A 21,569-nucleotide genomic window follows, 5' to 3' on the forward strand; every position below is an offset into this window, starting at 1 on the left:
TTTCTAAATTATTTGGTGTAATTAGATAACAAATTCTACTTCATTAAACTATTGTTCGTTTTCATTTCAATAGTACAAAAGAATTGCACATAATTTAGCTTGGTTTGTTCATGTTTTACCCTCACAGTAGGAAACATAATCAAATTGAATTGGAATTGGACTTCAGTATGAAAATGGCTAACAACCTTTTAGAAGTCTGAAGATAAAAATAGTATTATCTTTTTCTCATAATCATAAATTTGTGTGCTACAGGAACATTCCTATTAGTTTTGGTGTGTTTATTAGAGCAGATAAAAACAACAGTTTCAGCATTCATATTTTTAAGTGGAAAGATTTAAAAGAAAACTTTTGTTTATTACTTATTAATACCTCTCATTGTTCAAGAAAGAATTTGAGGTGGTTTTCAAAAGAATACAATGCAAGGGGATTGAAAATAGTAAGCGTGGGAATTCCTTTTTCTCTTGTCTTGTATCAGTTTCTTCCTCTCCCCTGAATCCTGGGTGGTTTCCTCCTGATGACAGCCGTGCTTTCCTGTTCCGTGTGAGAAAGCCTTTCCTTGACGTTGGAACCCTCACATTGCAAGCAGTCCTGAGTTTTTAGAGGCCCTCTTCTTGCTAGAGATCTACTGAAACGGCATTTGATGTGCCCCACCTCTTCTTTCTGCACAACTTTCTTTCACTCTCCTCTATACCCTGTCTTCCCAGCCACTGTATTTTATCCTAATTGATCATAAGGCATTTGTGAATGTCATTCATTCTCTAGTGAAAACAGATTGACAGCTGTGAAAGGAAAAACAGTTCTGACACTTAAAACAATAAGGAAGACTTTCATCAAGACTATTGCAGTGGGTGTCAAGATTATGACAACAGGCAAGAGAGATGAGGCTTTACTCTGAATATGAGAACAAGTTGGGTTTTATGAGTCAAGGGGCAGGTTGGTGGGGGGTGATCAGTGGAAAATTACTAAGAGGAAACAAGGGTGGGGGAGTTCCTGTTAAACTGACCTAACAGGATTCTTGCTGAGGGCAGGCCAGGTGGTCAGATATCAAGTTAGGGGCAAGGAATTTGATTAAGATATCAGGAGGGATTGGATATCAGGGGTGGGGGATTCTTTCTAAAGTGCCTTAGAATTCTTGCTTAAACTGGGCAGTGCAGGCCTGACAAGGCTGAGCCCTTAACAAGGGGGCGCAGAAAGTGAAAGTGAAGTCGCTCAGTCGTGTTCAGCTCTTTGAGACTCCATGGACTGTAGTCTACCAAGATCCTCTGTCCATGGGATCTTCCAGGCAAGAGTACTGGAGTGGGTTGCCATTTCCTTCTCCAGGGAATCTTCCCGACCCAGGGATCGAACCTGGGTCTCTAGGAGATCTCCTGCATTGTAGGCAGGCGCTTTACCGTCTGAGCCACCAAGGAAGTCTTAGAGGAGCCTAACTAAAGTTTGGTCAAGAAGAGCCTCCTCTCACAACTACCACCTTCCATTCTGCTTCTGTTTGGAAGTGCTTTATCAATTCGTAGCCAGTAAACCGTGGCTTCCTCTTAGTCCTCATGTTTGATCTTTGCACTGTTTGCTGTTTTTGATTGCCTCTGTCATCTTTAACTGTTTTTTTCTCATTTTTCAAGCATTGTATTCTCCAGCTGTTCTTTTCTTCTTTCACTGTTCCTCAGCTCTGTCTCGTTTGCTCCCCTGTCACTGCTTTTCAAGAATGGACCTTCGTTTCTCACTTGGGAGTATCTAGGCTTCCACAGTGCCCGTGGCTGGGTGATTCCCAACTCTCCATCTCCAGCTCTGCTCTTCCATGCCCTCCAAATCTCTGTCAGGATTTCCTGTAGTTACATCCAACTCCGCACGTTCCCAGCCCCAAACCCTTAGCTTTCGTCTTTCCATCCTCTCTCCTTTGTCTCTTGTGCACGTTAGCTGCTAACTCTCTCAGTTTGATCTTCGCAGTAGCCTCTGATCTATTCCTTTCTCCATATTCAGCTCTCGGTACCACGGTTCATGCTCTCCACCTCCTGCCACCCATTCAAAAGAAATCCCTTCATCTTCTGAACTCTTTATCATTTTATCCATGAATCTCCTGTGACATTTGACAGTAGTTATGTATCTTTATCACATCTTTTCTAGGCTGATGGTTTCTGTAAGGGAAGAGTCATTCTCATTTCTGTACTCCTTACCATGCTCGGCACCTTGCTTCACATGCAGTGGGTACTCAAAAAAATATTTAAGTGAATAAAAGAGTTCTTAAACCACAGTACTTACGTAGTTTAACAATATCCAGGGTAGAAACAAAGCAGTCTCTCATTTTTTTCTATAACTTCATGATACTTTATAGTAAGCGTATCTCAGAATCTCTCATATATTTTTATCTGATGGTCTTATTTTCAGTCTTTAAAGGAAGAAATATTTGTATTTCTGCAGTACTGATTATGATTGTTTGCTTTTGTTAGCGTGACTTTTCCCAGAAGTTTTTGGTGAAATTCTGGTCAAATTTATACTGCTTTATATTCTGTAAAAATCATCTTAATCCTGGAGAAGGGGCACTAAGCAGTAGTTTCTGCAAACACAAGGCTGGTTAATCCAGGTTGACTTGCTGGTCCTTTAATGTTGCACTGTGTCCATATTCACCTGAAAACAGAAATGTCCTTGTGGAGAGACCATTTTCAAGTAAGAGAAATGATGAGTTCTCCTGGTTTCATTTGTGTTCTCTGCTCTTTGAGACTTTCTCAAGCCATTAGCAAGGAGATGGTGAAGAGCCCTACTTTGTTCGGGTTCCTTTTCAGACCTTGGTGCGTTAGCCAAGTTCATAGGATGTTTGCATATTGGTCTGCCATTTAAAAACTGGCTTATTAAGTGTTTCTAAAGTTGCTGAATAGAAGTCACTAAGCATTGACCCAAAAGCTCATGCTACTGATTGTTTTTCAGAATGTGCCAAAACCCAGAAAGGTGAAGTCAGTGGTTTATAGGAGATTTTATGTATTGACAATAATACTTCATTTAGTTATTATTGACAATAATACTTCATTTAATACTTCATTGACAATAATACTTCATTTAGTTGTGAAATTTGTTTATGAAATTGATTTTGCCACTCTTATCAGTTGTTTTTGGTGATCCTTCTCAGATAAATCTTCAGATGACATTTGTTAATGTTCTCAGATTTTAGAAGTGCTCATTATATATGTATGCAAAATATATTGTTAAAGATGAGAGCCATAAAAGAAAAATTCATGCGTTTTTTTTGACTCATAATGCTTAAAAGTGAACCAGAGACTTTTAAGTTCTGTAATCTGAATAATAAATGATTCTCAGCTTGTCAGTTCACTCTTTCAGTTGAACTTAAAAGGATAAAGAACAAGAAAAAAGAACAAGATGGATTAATAATACGGGAATAAAAAGAAAGGAAGAAACAGAGGTTGCTGTACAGTGGGGAGACTTAGCAAATACTTAAGAGGCAGAGGCTTGTCATCTCGAATTTTCCAGACAGATGGCTCTGTAGTTCTCTGGAGAGACGAGCCTTTCTTGCGCCGCTCTCTGCCCCCACCTGCTGTTCTTCGGTTTCTCCAGACGGGGGAGCTCCTGCTCTCTTTTCGCCTCAGTCTTTCACACAGCTTGGGGAAAGGTGAGAGGAAGGACCAGTGTCTGCCCCTGTGAGACTTCCTTCAGCTCCAGGTGCCTTTTGACTTCACTCCTCTAATCAAAACTTTTCTCCTTTCATCTTGTTCAAGTATCATAATTGACCTGAGGGAAAACAGAGACATTTGAAAACTTAAAAATGATTTTTTGAAGTAATTTTCACATCATCAGAAGTTAGTACTAAGTCTCTACAGAAAATATGCAATGTTTTCAGGTCCTATAATAAGCTATTTTCAGTTAACTGAAGAAGAAGGAACATTATTGTATATATATGTATTCAGTTCAGTTCAGTCGCTCAGTCGTGTCCAACTCTTTGCGACCCCATGAATCGCAGCACGCCAGGCCTCCCTGTCCATCACCAACTCCCGGAGTTCACTCAGACTTCGAGTCCGTGATGCCATCCAGCCATCTCATCCTCTGCCGTCCCCTGCTCCTCCTGCCCCCAATCCCTCCCAGCATCAGAGTCTTTTCCAGTGAGTCAGCTCTTCGCATGAGGTGCCCAAGTATTGATATGTGTACTAGTGTTGGATAATTTGCAAAAGATCTGTCCCAAGTAGTTTTTTTTTTTATTAGTAAGGTTACATTTTAAATAAATGGGTACTTTCTTTTTCCAACAAGAAATGAGAGTGCTTTTACAATGCAAACCAGAGCTTTTCTTTTCCTTTTTAAGTTTTTGAAAAAATCTTTTTTGGGGGGTGACTTTTTCTCAATTCTTAAAAAAATTTTTTAATTGGAAATTTGCTTTACATCGTTTCTGCCATACAACAATGCAAACCAGTCATAATATATATATTCCCTCTCCTAAGCCTCCCTCCCCTCCCCCCATCCCACCCCTCTGGCTCCCTGTGTTATATAGCAACTTCCTACTAACTATTTTACACTTGATAGGTATATATTTGATCATGCTGTATAGCATGATCTTATTTCCTCACCCAGGGGTAGAACTCATGCCCCCTGCATTGGAAGGAGTCAACCATTGGCCTGTTAGGGAAGCCCCAAGCTACTACTCTTTGATGAAATAAAATTTTAAACTATTTTTATTTTATATTGAAGTATAGTTGATTTGTGTTCTAGGTGTACAGCAAAGTGACTTACATATACATGCACGTGTATTTATTTTTTTTCAAATTCTTACCTGTTTTTCAAATTCTTTTCCCCAGTTTTGTGTGTGCTTGGTTATGTCTGACTTTGTGAGCCCGTGGACGATAGCCGTCCAGGCTCTGCTGTCCATGGGATTTTCCAGGCAAGAATACTGGAGGGGGTTGCCATTTGCTCCTCTAGGAGGATCTTCCCGACCAAGGGATCAGACCCATGTCTCTTGTATCTCCTGTATTGGCAAGTGGATTCTTTTCCACTGTACCACCTGGGAAGCCCCATGTTGTAAATTGTCATTCATAAAACTCTAATAAGAAAGAGTTTTGGTGGGTATAAAACTCTTAATTGTAGTGGGCCAAAGAAAATATATTTTGGGTTTGGTGGTGAGGCAACTCTGGGCCACTATGTAAGTTTACGGTGTTAATATTTCATCTTTAATGTATGGAAAAAACTATACAGTTTCTAAGTCTAAAAATAATCATATGAACATGACTCTGGGGCATTTTCCTTCACATTAGTCTTTTGGTTTTTTTTCCCCCATGTACTTTGTACCTTAACTTCAAATTATGCTTGTAAACTTCTGCATATGAGAGAGAGAGACAGAGATACACACACACACACACACACACACACTGAATCTATGGATGTATTTATTCCTGAGAGAGAGACACACACACACAGACAGACACACACTCACTCACTCACTCACTCACTCAATCTATGGATGTATTTATTTATTCCTGAGAGAGAGACACACACACACACACGCACTCTCTCTCTCTCTCTGAATCTATGGATGTATTTATTTATTCCCGAGAGAGAGAGACACACACACACACACACACACACACACACACACACACACAGAATCTATGGGTGTATTTATTTATTCCCCTAAACACACACACACAGAATCTATGGGTGTATTTATTTATTCCCCTACACACACACACACACAGACACACAGACACACAGAATCTATGGGTGTATTTATTTATTCCCCTAAACACACACACACACACACACACACACACAGAGTCTATGGGTGTATTTATTTATTCCCCTAATCTCACACACACACACACACACACACACACACAGTCTATGGGTGTATTTTTTTATTCCCCTAAACACACACACACACACACACACACACACACACACACACAGAGTCTATGGGTGTATTTATTTATTCCCCTAATCACACACACACACACACACACACACACACACACACACACAGAGTCTATGGGTGTATTTTTTTATTCCCCTAAACACACACACACACACAGAATCTATGGGTGTATTTATTTATTCCGCTCAACTTTAGAATTCTTGTTAACTTTCTCGATATTTTTATGAACAACAAAGAGCCTCTGTTTTGCAAGGTACTATCCTAAAACTTTGTTTACTACATTACAAAATTAGAATTATTCTAACTTCTCCACTGACTAAATGCTTTTAAAATTCCTTTGGTATGTAAAATTCTCAAGCTTCATTGTTGCATAATATATTAATATCTTTCCAGCCTAACTCCTGAGGATGCAAAGATCCAGCGTAATGGTTTGGCTGTAAATAACTCCAAGTGCTTTAGAAGAAAGATCTTTAACGTCAAATTCACAAATGTACAATTACTGGTATTTGGACCCTGGAAAATTAGCCTTTAGCAAATACTTTGACTTAAAGTAACATTTTGAATATTGAGAACATTTTTAATATTGTATTGAATATTTAGAATGATTTGCTTCTGTAGCTGTACCGATGAATGAGTGAGAATATTTCTTAAGGAGTCCACAAGATGGCGCTTGCCAACCTGTTTCCTCAGTTTTTCCTTAAGTTAAAGAAATTTGGCAGCAATTTAAGAAGGAACATCTAAATATTTATGTATTTTGAATGCTGAAGTTCAGATTTCCAGAAAGCTTGACTCCTTAAAATTGATAAACCTCAATTTAAGGTTTTCCAAAATGCTCATTTCTAATATAGGAACTAAGAGTTTTTGCTGAAGAGTTTAAGGTTCTTTTGAAAACACCCTAGGATCTGTATAATACAAAGGGTTGCCTCCATTCACTCCATTTGCCTGTACTTTTATTCACGCTTTAAAAAAAAAATACTTGATTCGTTAGTATGTGATTTATGACACAGCTAGTGTGTATGCAGAGTTTCTAGATGTCTTAAACTGTCGATATCTGTAAGGACCTGGCTGGCCATTAGTAATCATTCTAGAATAATTATTCTGTTTTCTGTTTCAAAACAGGAAAGTTGTGATTGGAATATAGTTTAGAATTTCTGCTGATAAGTGAGACATAGTAAGTGGAGCAATGAAGAGCAAGAGGAATGCACCCAGTCGTAATATGTCTTGCAGTCGACTTCGTTTTTACTCCCGTGCTTTTGTATGTTCTGTTTTACATCCTTACTGTTTACATTAATGTTGTTAGGGAAGGGATATTGACATTATGTTGATGTTGGTATGGCAAGTTTTATATTTATTGTTTTGTGAAATCGTGTGCATAATTTCAATGAAAAGAGCTATATTTATAAAAGACTGAGATAAGAAAGTATATCCAGTGAAATTTAGAGCAAATTAGGTTTACCTCTTATAGCAGTCCACCGGTCTGATTTTTCTTAGCCTCATCATAAAAGTAGTCAGTAGAATCAAGAGAGTCAAAGACATATCATGAAATAAAAACAGTAAAAGGATTTTCTGTTGAAAATTGTCAAACTTGGAAAATCTTAATTGAAGCTTTTCATCAGATATTTTAGATGGTTAGGAAGCTAGTCATTTTTTACCATTCAGATGAAGGTTTGTGAGGAAAGAGTCTGTTTTATATAGAGAAAGAATCACTAAGGATTTTTTAAAAACAATTATCATACGTACCGGCTGCTAAGCTTGCATGATGAGTGTGTGCCGTGGGTAGGCTGCACGCTCCTTTGTCAGCCTGCCCTTTCCTGTATCAAGGCTTTAGTATTTGGTTTCAGGTTGCCATTATTTATATCACACTGTTTTGCACAGGATCTCCTTTAAAAATGATTATATAACATCATCTCTTTAAAGTCCAGTAATTTTCATTGAAGTTATGTAAACATTGAATTTAAGCTAAATTAGTTTAAGCTGAGGAACTTCCTGAGACACATCGGTCAGAGAAGTGTAATATGGGAACCGATATAAGAGATGTACACACAGCATTCAGGGCTGATTCATCTATTGGCATGTTTGAATCCTGTGATCTTAAGATTTTATTTTCAGAGTGCTCTGATTGTTTTTTTCATCGATGAAATGAAGATGTGATTTCATGTGTGCCTATTTGCAGTTCTTTTTCCTAGAATTGAATTCTAAAGTACCTCTGAAAATGGAAAAAAAAAATCAAGCAATAAAAAATTTCTTTTACTGTCTTTAAATTCATAGTCCATATTTGAGACCAAGTGAAAAGTAGTTCAAATTGAAATGTGTTCTCTGTGGGTCTTTCCCATCACATCTTTAGGAGTTGGAGACGTGGATGTAATTGTCAAGGAAAGCATCTGTCTTTTCAGTTGGTTGACTGATTTGTTTTTTGTTTTGTTTTGTTTTGTTTTTTTCTGAATGCATGAATTCTAAAGCTTTATTCCAGATTTAGATATATTTTATTCATTTCTTCTTCCAATCTCTAACAGCGGCCTGTTTAAGTTTGAGATTTTTGGCCCTGAGATTTTTCTGGCCCATGACAAACACTGTTTCAGATAATTATTGCACCCTCTTATCCAGTTCTACTTGGTTAGTAGAACTACTGATGTTATACTAATAGCAGTGAAACTGTAAGGAGCCATATTTATTCCTTAAGGATTTTTTTTCCATTTTAAAGTGTCATATAATACATACATATCTAATATATGTACGCACAGAAAAATATACAATAATAAGCACATCTAAGTAAAATACACAAAATTGTAACAGATGGATGTCATAAGCTTGATGAATTATTACAAAATGAACAGACTCATATAACGACTACTTGGGTCAGGAAATACAGCATTGTCAACATCCCAGATAATCTCCTTTGGAACCCTTCCCCCTCTGGCCCCTCCTGTCTCTCTAAAGTTTATCACTGTTCTAATGGCTAACACTGTAAATTTAATTTGCCTTGTTTAGATAGCATTTTTTCTTTGTGGTAGTGAGGATGAAATGCTCTTTACACCGAAGTCTTTAGAGTCCAGTTCAACCAGGTAAAATGCTTTTGAATCTCATAGATGGGGAAGGAATTGTATATGTGGAGAAACACTGTATTTTAAAAATATATTTTAAATTATAAAATTGTAAAAGTGAACATGGTATTTCCTGGTATGTAACTGTCCATTTTAGATTACTGAAAGACGTTAACGACAGGTGAAGGCGGTGCTATTGCCTACAGAAGAAGGGACCTGCAGCAACACAGCCTCACCTGGTGCTTTTCACACTTGGAACCAAAGGCAGGGGACAAATGGGTGGGGTTAGGGGTTGCTGAGGAATGTTTGTGAGTCATAATCTGGTACAGCCATAAGCATGGCATTTCTTTGAACTAAATGTTGTCTCTTAAAAATTAGTGTGAATTTTGACATTTTGACTTTTTAATGTTATTTCATATCATCAGTACACGTTATTATTGTTTTCCTTAGTTAATTTGTTGTTGTTCAGTCGCTTAGTTGTGTCCGATTCTTTGTGACCCCATGGACTGCAGCACACCAGGCTTCCCTGTCGTTCACCATCTCCCAGAGCTTGCTCAAACTCACGTCCATTGAGTTAGATATGCCATCCAACCATCTTATCCTCTGTGGTCCCCTTCTCCTCCTGCCTCAATCTTTCCCAGCATCAGGGTCTTTTCCAATAAGTTGGGTCTTCTCATCAGACGGCTAAAGTATTGGAGCTTCAGCATCAGTCCTTCCAATGAATAGTCTGAACTTATTCCTTTTAGGATTGAGTGGTTTGATGACCTTGCTGTCCAAGGGACTCTCAAGAGTCTTCTCCAACACCACAATTCGAGAGCGTCAGTTCTTTGGCATTCAATGTTCCTTACGGTCCAACTCTCACATCCATACATGACTACTGGAAAAACCATAGCTTTGACTATACGGACCTTTGTTGGCAAAGTAATGTCTCTGCTTTTTACTTTTGAATATGCTGTCTAGGTTTGTCATAGCTTTTCTTCCAAGAGTCAAATGTATTAATTTCATGGCTGCAGTCACTGAGCACAGTGATTTCGGAGCCCAAGAAAATGAATTCTGTCACTGTTTCCATTGTTTCCTCTTCTGTTTGCCATGAAGTGATGGAGCTGGATACCATGACCTTAGTTTTTTGAATGTTTTTTGAGTTTTCAGCCAGCTTTTTCACACTCCTCTTTCATCTTCATCAGAGGCTCTTTAGTTCCTCTTTGCTTTCTGTCATAAGGGTGGTGTCATCTTAGTTAATGGACAGATGCTGATGAATTGACTGTCACATTTGGAATTGTCACTGCATTGAATTAAGGAGTGTTTGGACTCACATAAATTTGTTAATACAAATGGAAAGATTTTTTTTTTATTGCTCTGTGAGATACGTTTAGGCAGTCATAGGAGGGATGCTGAATAGCCTGGTCAATGTTTTTGTACTTAGTAGGAGTTTCAGTAGGTGTGACCTTGCCAAGAAGTTAAATTACTTTGTCATATGAAAGTGTTTGTTAAAGAGGTGTTTACTGTGACAAAAAGATACTGTTCCTATGAATGATACAGTGGCTTCTGAAGTGCTTGATGTCCTTGATGCTGAGAATCTTCATATAATTTTACCTGTCATCTTCCAGTCTCTTGGATGTATGCCTGTGGAAGTTTTTAGTTTATCTCATAACTTCTGTCTTATCATCAAACGCTTTGCAGAATGACATGTCTACTTACATATTATTATTATAAATATATGAACGAAGACCAAATTATCAGAATTCTTATCCAGAGCTTGACGTTAAAGAGCCAGATTAGTTTTTTCAGTCAGTCGCTTATAGAGATCTTAGAGTACATTCAAGATATCATTGGATGGTGTCACTTTTCTCCAGTTGAGTTCCTTCTCTTGCCAGAGCTGGATTAGCCTATATCCAAGGGACAAAATTTAGCCCCATTTCACGTCCAAGGTGACCTATATGGAAGTAGTAAGCAGTTTTCAATTTTAAAATTAGTTTCACGTTGAGCTGCTTACTTTATTGTTCCCACCTAAGATGTATCTTCTGTTCAGTTGCAAAATATATTTTGGGGCTTTTCCTTCAAATTTTACTTAATTACAAATCCCTGGAAGAGTGATTAATTTCATTGCAGATATTTCTTATATAAAAAACATAAAGGCTTAGGTTCATTTGCTAGTTCACAACAGTTTACCCATTAAAAAGATCGTTATTTTAATATATCATGTGCTTTTTGGATGATGACCGCTAACTATTACTGATTGATTAGTTGTGGTTGGAAAAAAACAGCATCCTAATCATCTCTAAGGTTAGGAAACCAGCTATTCCTCATGTGAATTCCTTTTTAAAAAATCATCTGTACTTTCCAGTGTACTTTAAGCTTAATTAATTGACCTGTTTCTTTTTAATCAGTGATGCATGGTCCCATTTGAAAACAGTTTTAAAATCAAAATAAATAAAGGCTGTAACATTTCACATCCGAACAACAAGACTTCAGGAGTTTTTGTGTTATGGAGACTCATAATGTCAGAAAAATAGAACTAAATGTAGTGCTTACAAACCTGATTAAATGCAGTTGCAGCAGGAAGTTTAAGTGATAGGTAGGGGGTGGGGCTTTTTTTTTTTTTTTTTTTGCATATCAAGTAAATAAGAATACCAATCAAACATTCATTCCTAGGGTGAAACCTTCTATTTCCTTCTAAATCTTGGTGTTGGGTATTTCCCGCTTGGTGAAATGATGATGGCAGAAGTTGTATCGGTCATTGTTGCTAGCCTGTCTTTCTTGGAGCATCAGTTTCATTAAGTTCACTTAGACGTGACAGTAAGAATAATCCCCTAATAACATAAAAGTGCCAACAGTTCCAGTTTGTTTTGTTTTTGTGTAGAAGCACTTCTGCTCTAAGGACTTTCGTAACTTCTGTGTCCCCCAGGGAAAAGCATGAATCAGCTGGTAATGCAAAAACCTCAGAATTTTAAATCTTGGCATACAATTGCTGTGAAAAGGTATGCCATGTTAATCCTGTGTGTATCCTAAATGTTGCTTTGTATCCCCTTGGGCTACAGGTAACCAGAGTCTGCACTAGACAGATTTCCTGGGTGGAATGTAGGAAAAGAGGAATGGAGGACTGAGATCCTGACTTGAGTGATATTATTAAGTTGATCTCATCTTCTTTTAACATGAATACTTAGTTTATAATCCACAAAATCTCCTATGGCTCTTGAGTATTTTAGTGAATGAAATAACTCTATATTAAGAATAAGTTATTATGGTTTATAATAATACCTCTTTTTCTACATCACTTAATAATTTTGTTTCTTTCATTGTAACTCCACCGAATCCTCTGTGAAACGTACTGTGGGTGTTCGTAAAATTTAGTACATGGCAAAGTCTGGGCTTGAAATTGGCTTTCCTGGTATCCATTAGCAACTCTATTCTAGCATTTCTTACACAGCTTTATGATTTTTTAAACTTTCTTTAGACATAAATGATGGAATTCTCAAATACAGGGACAGTGTCTTATTCCTATTTATTTCTATAAAATATAGACCAAGGTCCCATCAGTAGTTGGTACTTGATACATGTTTGGTGGGTGAATAGATAGATGAAATTTTATCTGATGGTAATATAAATTTTCATCTCTGGAGTCACTAAAGTATACATACCATTTTGATTTCCAGGGTATTTTGAGAACATTTTATTGTTGTAGCCAGTCTAAAAGGATAGGAGATAGTATGCTGTGAGTAGTTTCAAATAATTGGATGTCATTAACTACATTTCCAACTAGCTGGAATTTATTTGAGATGTATTTGAAATCTAGGCTCTTTACTGCATTTTGACAAATACAGTGGAAGAAGAAGAACCAGAATGATAATGATAAACTGGCACTGATTAGAGATGTATTCGAAGCTTGGAATTAGCATTTACAAAATGGATGTGTGTCTTAATGGGACGCAGTGGGAAGTATGAATCATCAGCTCTGTTCAGTTCAGTTCAGTCGCTCAGCTGTGTCCGACTCTTTGCAACCCCATGGACTGCAGCACGCCATGCTTCCCTGTCCATCCCCAGCTCCCAGAGCTTGCTCAGACTCATGTCCATCAAGTTGGAGATGCCATCCAAACATCTCATTCTCTGTTGTCCTCTTCTCCTCCTGCCTTCAATTTTTCCCAGCATCAGGGTCTTTTCCAGTGAGTCAGTTCTTCGCATCAGGTGGCTAAAGTATTGGAGTTTCAGCTTCAGCATCAGTCCTTTCAATGAATATCCAGGACTGATTTCCTTTAGGATTGACTGGTTTGATCTCCTTGCAGTCCAAGGGACTCTCCAGAGTCTTCTCCAACACCGCAGTTCAAAAGCATCAATTCTTCGGTGCTCAGCTTTTTTTATAGTCCAACTCTCACATCTGTATATGACTACTGGAAAAATCACAGCTTTGACTAGACAGACCTTTGTTTTTCTTTGCATCCTTTGGTTTTCTTATTGCACTGTTCAAAGCATTAAAACTGAGCAGGACCTTGTTTGGGTCCTCCTGGGTACAGAAGCCCCTCTTTGTTCCCCATTTCTTATTTGTAGAAAAAGACTTTAGTCCCCTAGGCCTTCCCAGAGTTCCAAAGAGCAGACCAAAGCAGTTACTAATTAGAGAAGTGATGGAATGCAGAAACAAAGGGAAAGCAGAGTCCCAGTTCCTTCTCATCGGGTACACACAGCGGTCTGACACATAGCTTTGCGTTGTTCTGCAGAATTTGAGACTCCCACCCAGGTGGAGGATGATGACTACATGCTGACCACAGCACTGGACCCCAGACTCACTGGATATCCGGGTGGACAATTGCAGTTCTAGAAACATCAATTTGTAACCTCACCACCAACCAGTCAGAAGAAAGTCCACAAACTGCAACCCTCATCCCAGATATTGCCTTCTAATAAAACCTTCTCTGAAAGCCACGGGGGAGTTGAGGCCTTTAGAGCACTAGCTGCCTGTTCTCCTTGACTGTCCCCTGCAATACGTGCTGTTCTTTCCTTCACCGCAGACTGGCTTTTGCCTGTGGCAGGCGAGTGGACCCAAGTTTGGTGAGGTAACAGTGTTGCATCATCTTTCAAGAAAGTATACAAGAAGCTTGGTGACACTGTCTCTGTGGTGTGTTTTGTTAAAATTTCATCATGCACCTTTCACTGAACACCGTCGAAAGTTTAGAATTTTTATTTTCAGCCTTCAATGGCAAAGATATTTCAAAATGTTTTGACAGAAGACAACTTATCACAGTTATTAGATAAATCAGATAAATAAAAGCACTCTAGACTGTTAATGATGATTGTTAAACTTATCATACAGAAGAAATCTCAGTATAAATCACTCAATGATGATAGCCAAGGTCCAGGGTCAGAGAGCTGGCTTACCATCTTTTTTTATTAGTGAAGTATTACTGAAAGCCATGCCCATTATTTACATATTGTTGATGGCTACTTTTCCACTATAATGGTTGAGATAGAGTTGATTTGGCTTGCAAAGCCAAACGTGCTGCTTACAGAAAAACTTTGCCAGCTAACGCGTTAGGTGAATTTTTTTCAACCTTTAAAGTTGACAATGATCAATATGTGTCTAAAGGAGAAAAGGGAATAATGTATTTAAATTCAGTTAGTCATTCGATAGGAAGGATTTCGTTGCCATATTTTGCAGCAAGACTCTGGGCCATCCCATTTTGCTAATTTAAAAATAATTGATATTCTTTCATGATATTTTTGAACTAGAGTATGCCTGATACAGTTCTTCCGTGGACAGATACCTAAGGCAGGTGTGTTTATAAAAGTGACAGGAAGGAAATAAGTGACGTAGAAGTGAACAAATTTATTGGCTTGGCCATTTTAATTAGTTTCTGTAAACCTAGATAGGAAAATGTTTTGCAGTCATGGAGCAAAGAAGATGGCTCTCTTCTCTTTGCCAAAATGAGCTGTCCAGGTTTTCAAAAGTGTTACATTTTGAATATGCAAGTACAAGAGGAAAAACCAGAAATAATAAGCTAGGGTATTAACAAAATGCATCTGAAATGTGAAATCTTTATTGCACTTTGACAGTGTAAGTGCAAGAAGAGCCAGAGCTGTGGTGTGCTATAATCCATTAGACACGAAACCTGGAATCGGTACTTACAAAGTGGGTATGCCACAGGTTCGTGCACGACAGTTGGTGAGCAGTTGGCTGCATTGAAAGAATGCTGCCTATTTTGGGCATATTATTTTCAAAAGAGAAAAGATGGAATAAAATTTGGGCTTGCATGTTTAAATGTTTGTTAAACTTCCAATATGTTGTTTTTGTACCATCCATTTTACGTCTATAAATTTTTCATACAATGACTTAAATGTAGAGAAGACGTAAATTTTCATGAACTTGGATAGTAAAGTGTTGACGTTTTTCCTGGCTCACAGAGGGTTAATTTATTTTATGTGATAATGATACTGTGGTTGGGTAGGAGAATTTTTTTATTTTTAAGAGATACATGCTGTGAAATCGTGATCCTTGCAGCTTACTCTGAAGTTGCTTTGGGGAGGTATATATATAGAGAAGAGGGAGAAGGAGTTAATGGAGGGGCAGAATGTTCAACAATGAGTCAATTTAAATTGGAAATGCGGTAGTGTTCCCATACCATTCTTTCAGCTTTTTTGTAAGTTTGGATATTTTCAAAGTAAAAAAAAAAAAAATAGAGGAAATAAATCACAGAAATGAAAATTTGGGCTCCCAAAGAAATGAAAAAAGAACCATTTCCCTCTCAATACGCTTCCCTTTTAGTGGGGACACTTGCATTTATACCATAAATACATATTCTTAGATTATTAGTTTAGCTTGCTTCTGACTGTATCAGCATTTTACTGCTGAGCAATAGAGTAATAAAATGGTGAATTTAATAACATGCATCTGTCCATCAGGGGTTTTTTTAGAACTTAAATCATGCTTTCAATAATATTACATTTACCAATAAAATTGAGAAATTATTTTTGTTATGTATTAGGTGAGTTTGTTTTAATAGTTAACCTCAGTGGGTGATCCAGCTTGTGTCAGTATGTTCTGTGTCATTTTTATCATTTCTTATGGCCTGCTTACATAGAAAATGAAGAACATTTTCTGTAAGATTACAGGCATATGTTTTGTATGAGAACTCAAGTTGCCTGTCAGTCCAGTTCAGTCACTCAGTCGTGTCCTACTCTTTGCGACTCCATGGACCGCAGCACGCCAGGCTTCCCTGTCCATCACGGACTCCTGGAGCTTGCTCAAGCTCATGTCCATCGAGTCGGTGAGGCCATCCAACCATCTCATCCTCTGTCATCCCCTTCTTCTGCCTTCAGTCTTTCCCAGGATCAGAGTCTTTTCCAATAAGTCAGTTCTTCGCATCACGTGGGCAAAGTATTGGAGCTTGAGCATCAGTCCTTCCAATGAATATTCAGGACTGATTTCCTTTAGGATTGACTGGTTGTATCTCCTTGCAGTCCAAGGGACTCTCAAGAGTCTTCTCCAACACCACACGTCAAAAGCATCAATTCTTTGGCGCTCAGCTTTCCTTATGGTCCAACTCTCACATCCGTACATGACTACTGGAGAAACCATAGCCTTGACTAGACGAACCTTTGTCAGCAAATTAATGTCTCTACTTTTTAATATGCTGTCTAGGTTTGTCATAGCTTTTCTTCCAAGGAGCAATCCTTTTAATTTCATGGCTGCAGTCACCATCTACAGTGATTTTGGAGCCCAAGAAAATTAAGTCTCTCACTGTTTCCATTGTTTCCCCATCTATTTGCCATGAAGTGATGGGACCAGATGCCATGATCTTAGTTTTTCGAATGTTGAATTTTAAGCCAGCTTTTTGACTCTTCCTCTTTCTCCTTCATCAAGAGGCTGTTTAGCTCCTCTTCTCGTAAGAGTGGTGTCATCTGCGTATCTGAAGTTATTGATATTTCTCCCAGCAGTCTTGATTCCAGCTTGTGCTTCATCCAGTCTGGCATTTCACATGATGTTTAGTTCCCATATATATATATATATTATATACAGGAAAGAAGCCTATCTCATGTATGTGTGGATGTTAATGTTATGAGTGAGATTTATATTACTTTACCTCTATTTTTGGCATTTCGTGGTTACTGGGAAATCATTTACTACTCGCATATTTGCATTGACTTTCTAGAGTGTGCTAAATATTTAAAAATTTATGAGAAGACAGAATTTGATTTGTCACTTGTGAACTGTAAAATATCATTTAATTTTTGTTACGATATAAGAATGTAAAGTCTGGTTAGAGATAAGTAATGACAGACTGATAAAGGCACGTGAAAATGTTTTCCATTGCTGTCATTTCTCTGTGTAGATGCTGGTTTGAATCTGATAAGTCTTTTCTCATTTTCCAGTGACAGTGACCTTTTGTTCTCTAATTCCTAGTATTCGGCGTCCTTGAGGGCATTCTAACAATGTTAGTGCAGTAAAGCATGCAGACAGTACTTTAAACGAAACGCTTATTCACAGCTGCATGACATAAATCACTCAGTCTGCTTTTTGAATAACATGATAGTGCTTATTAGAAAGTGCATCAAGTCTGGAGTTAAAATAAAACTCTATTTAGATATCTTAAATAAACTGATCATCTCCTTTTTCATTTTGGTAGAACTGTTGGACTGTAACATTTCATGTCCAAAGTATGTTGGACATTAACACAGCATTCTTTCTGAGTTCTGAAGTATAATTGGGGAAAAAAAGAATTGATGTCTTTTAAATAAGGACATTTTGGAACATTCTTTAAAGTAGGGTAGTTTGAGAGACTTCTAGGTATCAGCATGGTAGTCCTCACTTCCCAGTAGAGCTGGTCGGACTTCGTTGAGCTCTAGCTACTTTCATATAAGAAATCTCTTGTACTGCTTTTAGCTCATATTTCTTCTTAAGGCTTTAACCAGTTCCTATTTTCCCACTGTTCGCTGTCTCATGCTTGATGTTTTATGTACACATGTGTCTGTGTATATTCATACAGATATGTACAATTGCTGGGTATGCCATATATTGTTTTTTATATATGCCATCTACATATAATTGTCATATGCATGAGAGTTGAAATCTTATCAGATAAATGTTGACTGAAATCGAATTAGATAGCGTTGAGTGCATCACATAGTCCCTTTTATTAAACTGTTTGCCATTATTTCTACAGAAAATGCTTAGTAGCGTGGGAAATGCTCATTGCGGAATGACAAAAAAAGGATGTTCCTCTGTAATGGCCTAGATTATGGCATAGAACACGTTCTGAAGAGTGTCTTTAAGATGCCTTACTAGTGATACCTGTATTCCTTTCCCTGGAAATTTCTTTACTATCAAGTACCTAAGGAATCAAGTTAAAACTCTTTTGCTAATAATAATAATGACTAATGTATCCAGTTGACTTGCCCAAGGTGAGATCCACAGTTAGTAAGTGCTACTAGAGGCAGGTTTCCAAACCCCCAGAGCCCATACTTGGAACAACTACACTGCACTGCCAAACCAGGTAGCAAAGAGTGGGGCAGGTCCTCACTGTCAGTCCTGAAACCCAGGCCGGCCTGGCACACAGTGTACCATTCATCTTCTTCCTAAGAACCCAGTGGTAAAGACTTGGGCATCCTTGTTCCTTTGCTGGTTTGATATGTTTATAAAGACGTATCCCAGAACACTATTTCTGTCATTAATTTTTTTGACCTTGTTGGATGTATTGTCAGCCTCTGCTCCAGGTTGTTGGCCTTCTTAAGAAATTTGTGTTCTGTGACTGGCTTTGAGTGGCCCAAGTTGGTTTATTACTGTCATGCAAGAGGGCTTCCCCTGTGGCTCAGTTGGTAAAGAAGCTGCTTGCAATGCAGGAGACCTGAGTTCGCTCCCTGGGTTGGGAAGATTCCTTGGTGGTGGGAATGGCTATGCACTCCAGTGTTCTGGCCTGGAGAATTCCATGGACTACAGTCCATGGGGTGGCAAAGAGTCAGACATGACTGAGTGACTTTCACTTTTTCACTTTCACTGTCATGCAAGAAGACTGCAGAACACTGAGGAATCTAAAGCACAATAAATGTGTTTCATATACATGTTTTCTGTCTTAGGATCTAGCAAAACGTTGAGTCACCGTAGTTGCATATGCCCTGTGTCAGAGCATGGGCTGTGGTGGACAGGAGGCGTGGTGATTGGCTGATAGCCCTCTCAGCTCTGGAAAATACCAGTGAGCATAATCAGCGTCACCTAGCATTCTCTTTCTAAAACTTAGATTTTTGTTGATAACTTTGATGACCCCATGTAGAAGAATTTGTGGTTGAGGAACTGGAAGGTTCCAGGCAAAAATAGTATTAGGGTAATTCTGGTAATTTCATAGTGAAGCTATGAAATGCCTTCATAATTTTCTTCTTATATTCACTGATACATAAAGAAAACAAGACTTGAGAAAGAGAATGTCAGTTATCATTTATCATTCCTTGTATATTAGATCTTCTCAGAATCTCCCTTGCTCAAAGTTTTGAGACTCTACTTATAAATTCATTGTTTCCATTACTGCAAATATTATACATATCAAGAGGTTATATTTTCCATTTCTGGCCTTCTGCATGCATAGCTGAGTCAGAATTTTTTCCTAATAGGGTTATAGAGCCTAATTCCTGACAGTCTCAGCACTGAACACATTACATGTAGGTGAACCACTCTAGCCTGACATTTGGCCTCCCTTTCAATAGAGTGAGAATGGTTCCGAATCTCACTTTACTTCCTGCACCCTGACTTCCAGTATTTGTCTGAATGGTGCTTTGCTAAAACTAGGCTTACTGCACTGCCACCCATTTCATCTCCTTCCTCCCTCCCTGCCCAGTCAGTGAATCGTGGTTTAAATATTATAACATGTAGAAGCTTCAAGACCGTGGAACGTATATCTGCATATTCTACCAGGAATTTTTCGCTTAGGACAATTTGAAGTTGAAAAGGAATTACTGTTCTTGACCTTACAGGACTCCTTTGTAAAATGCAGACATTAAATGCCCTTCTTGTCACTAATCCAGTCAGAATGATGAAGTTTCAGGATATCACCCTACGGTGGGCAGCAGAGGAGGTGTTTCTTGAGGTGGGTAGATTTAACGAGCATCTGAAACATTAATGAGTATCTGAAACATTTCATTGAAAGTTATAGTCAAGCTTGAGATAACAAGGAGCTCAACCTCGGCAGGAAGGCTTCGACAGCATCACGAATGAACCTGGCCATGGCGGGATATCCGCTTGTCTGTACCATCCTCGGAACCTGGTCTCAAAGCTGAATAGACATCTTAGGGTTTTTATCGTCTCTTGTTCAGCCTAGTGGTGGTGGTTGTAATCTTGTGAGATCTACTCTCTCAAACATCTGATTCTGCCTCTGAAAAGTTATTCTGGTCTTTCTTCTACTCATATGAACCTCCTTGGATTGCCTTTCTTCAGTCCCCACACATTTGGCTGTGTATTTTGGCTGCTTCTTATGCTTTGATATTTTTAAAGTCGTCACCGGGCTTTGTACCATTTGCCTTGTTTCCAACCCAGCATGCCGCTATTCAAGTGTCAGTAATGGTTAGGAACATGAAATCTGAAGTCACCTAATACTGACTGCTACTTGTGACTTTGAAAACTGCCTTGATCTTTTTCAAGTATTAGTTTTCTCACCTATCAAATGATGATAGCAATAATACTTACTTTATAAGGTTGTTGGGAGGCATAAATAAATGTAAAAGTGTTTAACAAGAGCCCAGCACATTGTTAAGTATTCAGGGCAACAAAACTTACTACTATTTATTTACTAGTTATAGTTTTAGCCAATGGTTCTCAGACTTTTTACTCTCAGGACCCATTTATGTACTTAAACATTATTGAGGAACATTTGTTTATGTGGGTTATATATATTCCCATTTACTGTATTTGAAAATAAGACAAATTAAAAAAATTATCTTTTGGTTTAAAAATAAGAGTATATTACATGTTAGCATAAATAAAATTTTACGAAAAACACCATTTTTAAGATAGTGAGAAGCATGGCATTCTTTTACATTATTACAGTTTTTTGATGTCTAGCTTAAAAGTAGAAAGCCCATACCTGCTATCATCTGTTGTAATATGTTTTGATTGGAGTGTATTAAGAAAATCTGGCCTCATAACAGATATGTAATTGAAAATGGGAGTATTTTAATAATTTTTCAAATAGGTATAGATATTCTTTGATATGACTATAAAACCCAATGAGTGATAGTTTCTAAATAAAGGGTGGTAACCTAGACTTTGAAACCATGTTAGTGAACATTATGTATTCTTGTTACATTAGAATCTGCTGTCCTATCTTGTGCTTTGATTGGATCTTTTACCTGTGTGAGCTTTTGAAAAGACACGCGTTTGTCTTTTCAAAAATATTTGCTCATTGAGTTATACAGATCTTCTAAAAGTTAACCCATTTCATTGTGAGTGAGTGAGTGATGGTCACTCAATTGTGTCCTACTCTTTGCGACCCCATGGACTATAGTCTGCCAGGCTCCTCTGTCCTTGGGATTCTCCTGGCAAGAATACTGAAGAGGGTTGCCATTTCCTTCTCCAGGGGATCTTCCCGACCCAGGGATTGAACATGGGTCTCCTGCATTGCAGGCAGATTCTTTACCATCTGAGCCACCAGCAAAGCCTACTGTTAAAAGAGACATTTCTAAGTATAAAGACAGTTCAGTTC

The 21,569-nt window shown here is 38.1% G+C and overlaps 1 protein-coding gene across 1 annotated transcript in view; it reads left to right on the forward strand.

Moving 5' to 3' along the window:
- Positions 1-21,569, forward strand: part of CHN1 (chimerin 1) — a 213,048-nt gene that overhangs the window by 11,884 nt on the left and 179,595 nt on the right. The gene's annotated exons all lie outside the window — the stretch shown is intronic.

The sequence above is a fragment of the Ovis aries genome, chromosome 2 (genome assembly GCF_016772045.2).
Source record: "Ovis aries strain OAR_USU_Benz2616 breed Rambouillet chromosome 2, ARS-UI_Ramb_v3.0, whole genome shotgun sequence".
Classification (NCBI taxonomy): Eukaryota; Metazoa; Chordata; class Mammalia; order Artiodactyla; family Bovidae; genus Ovis; species Ovis aries.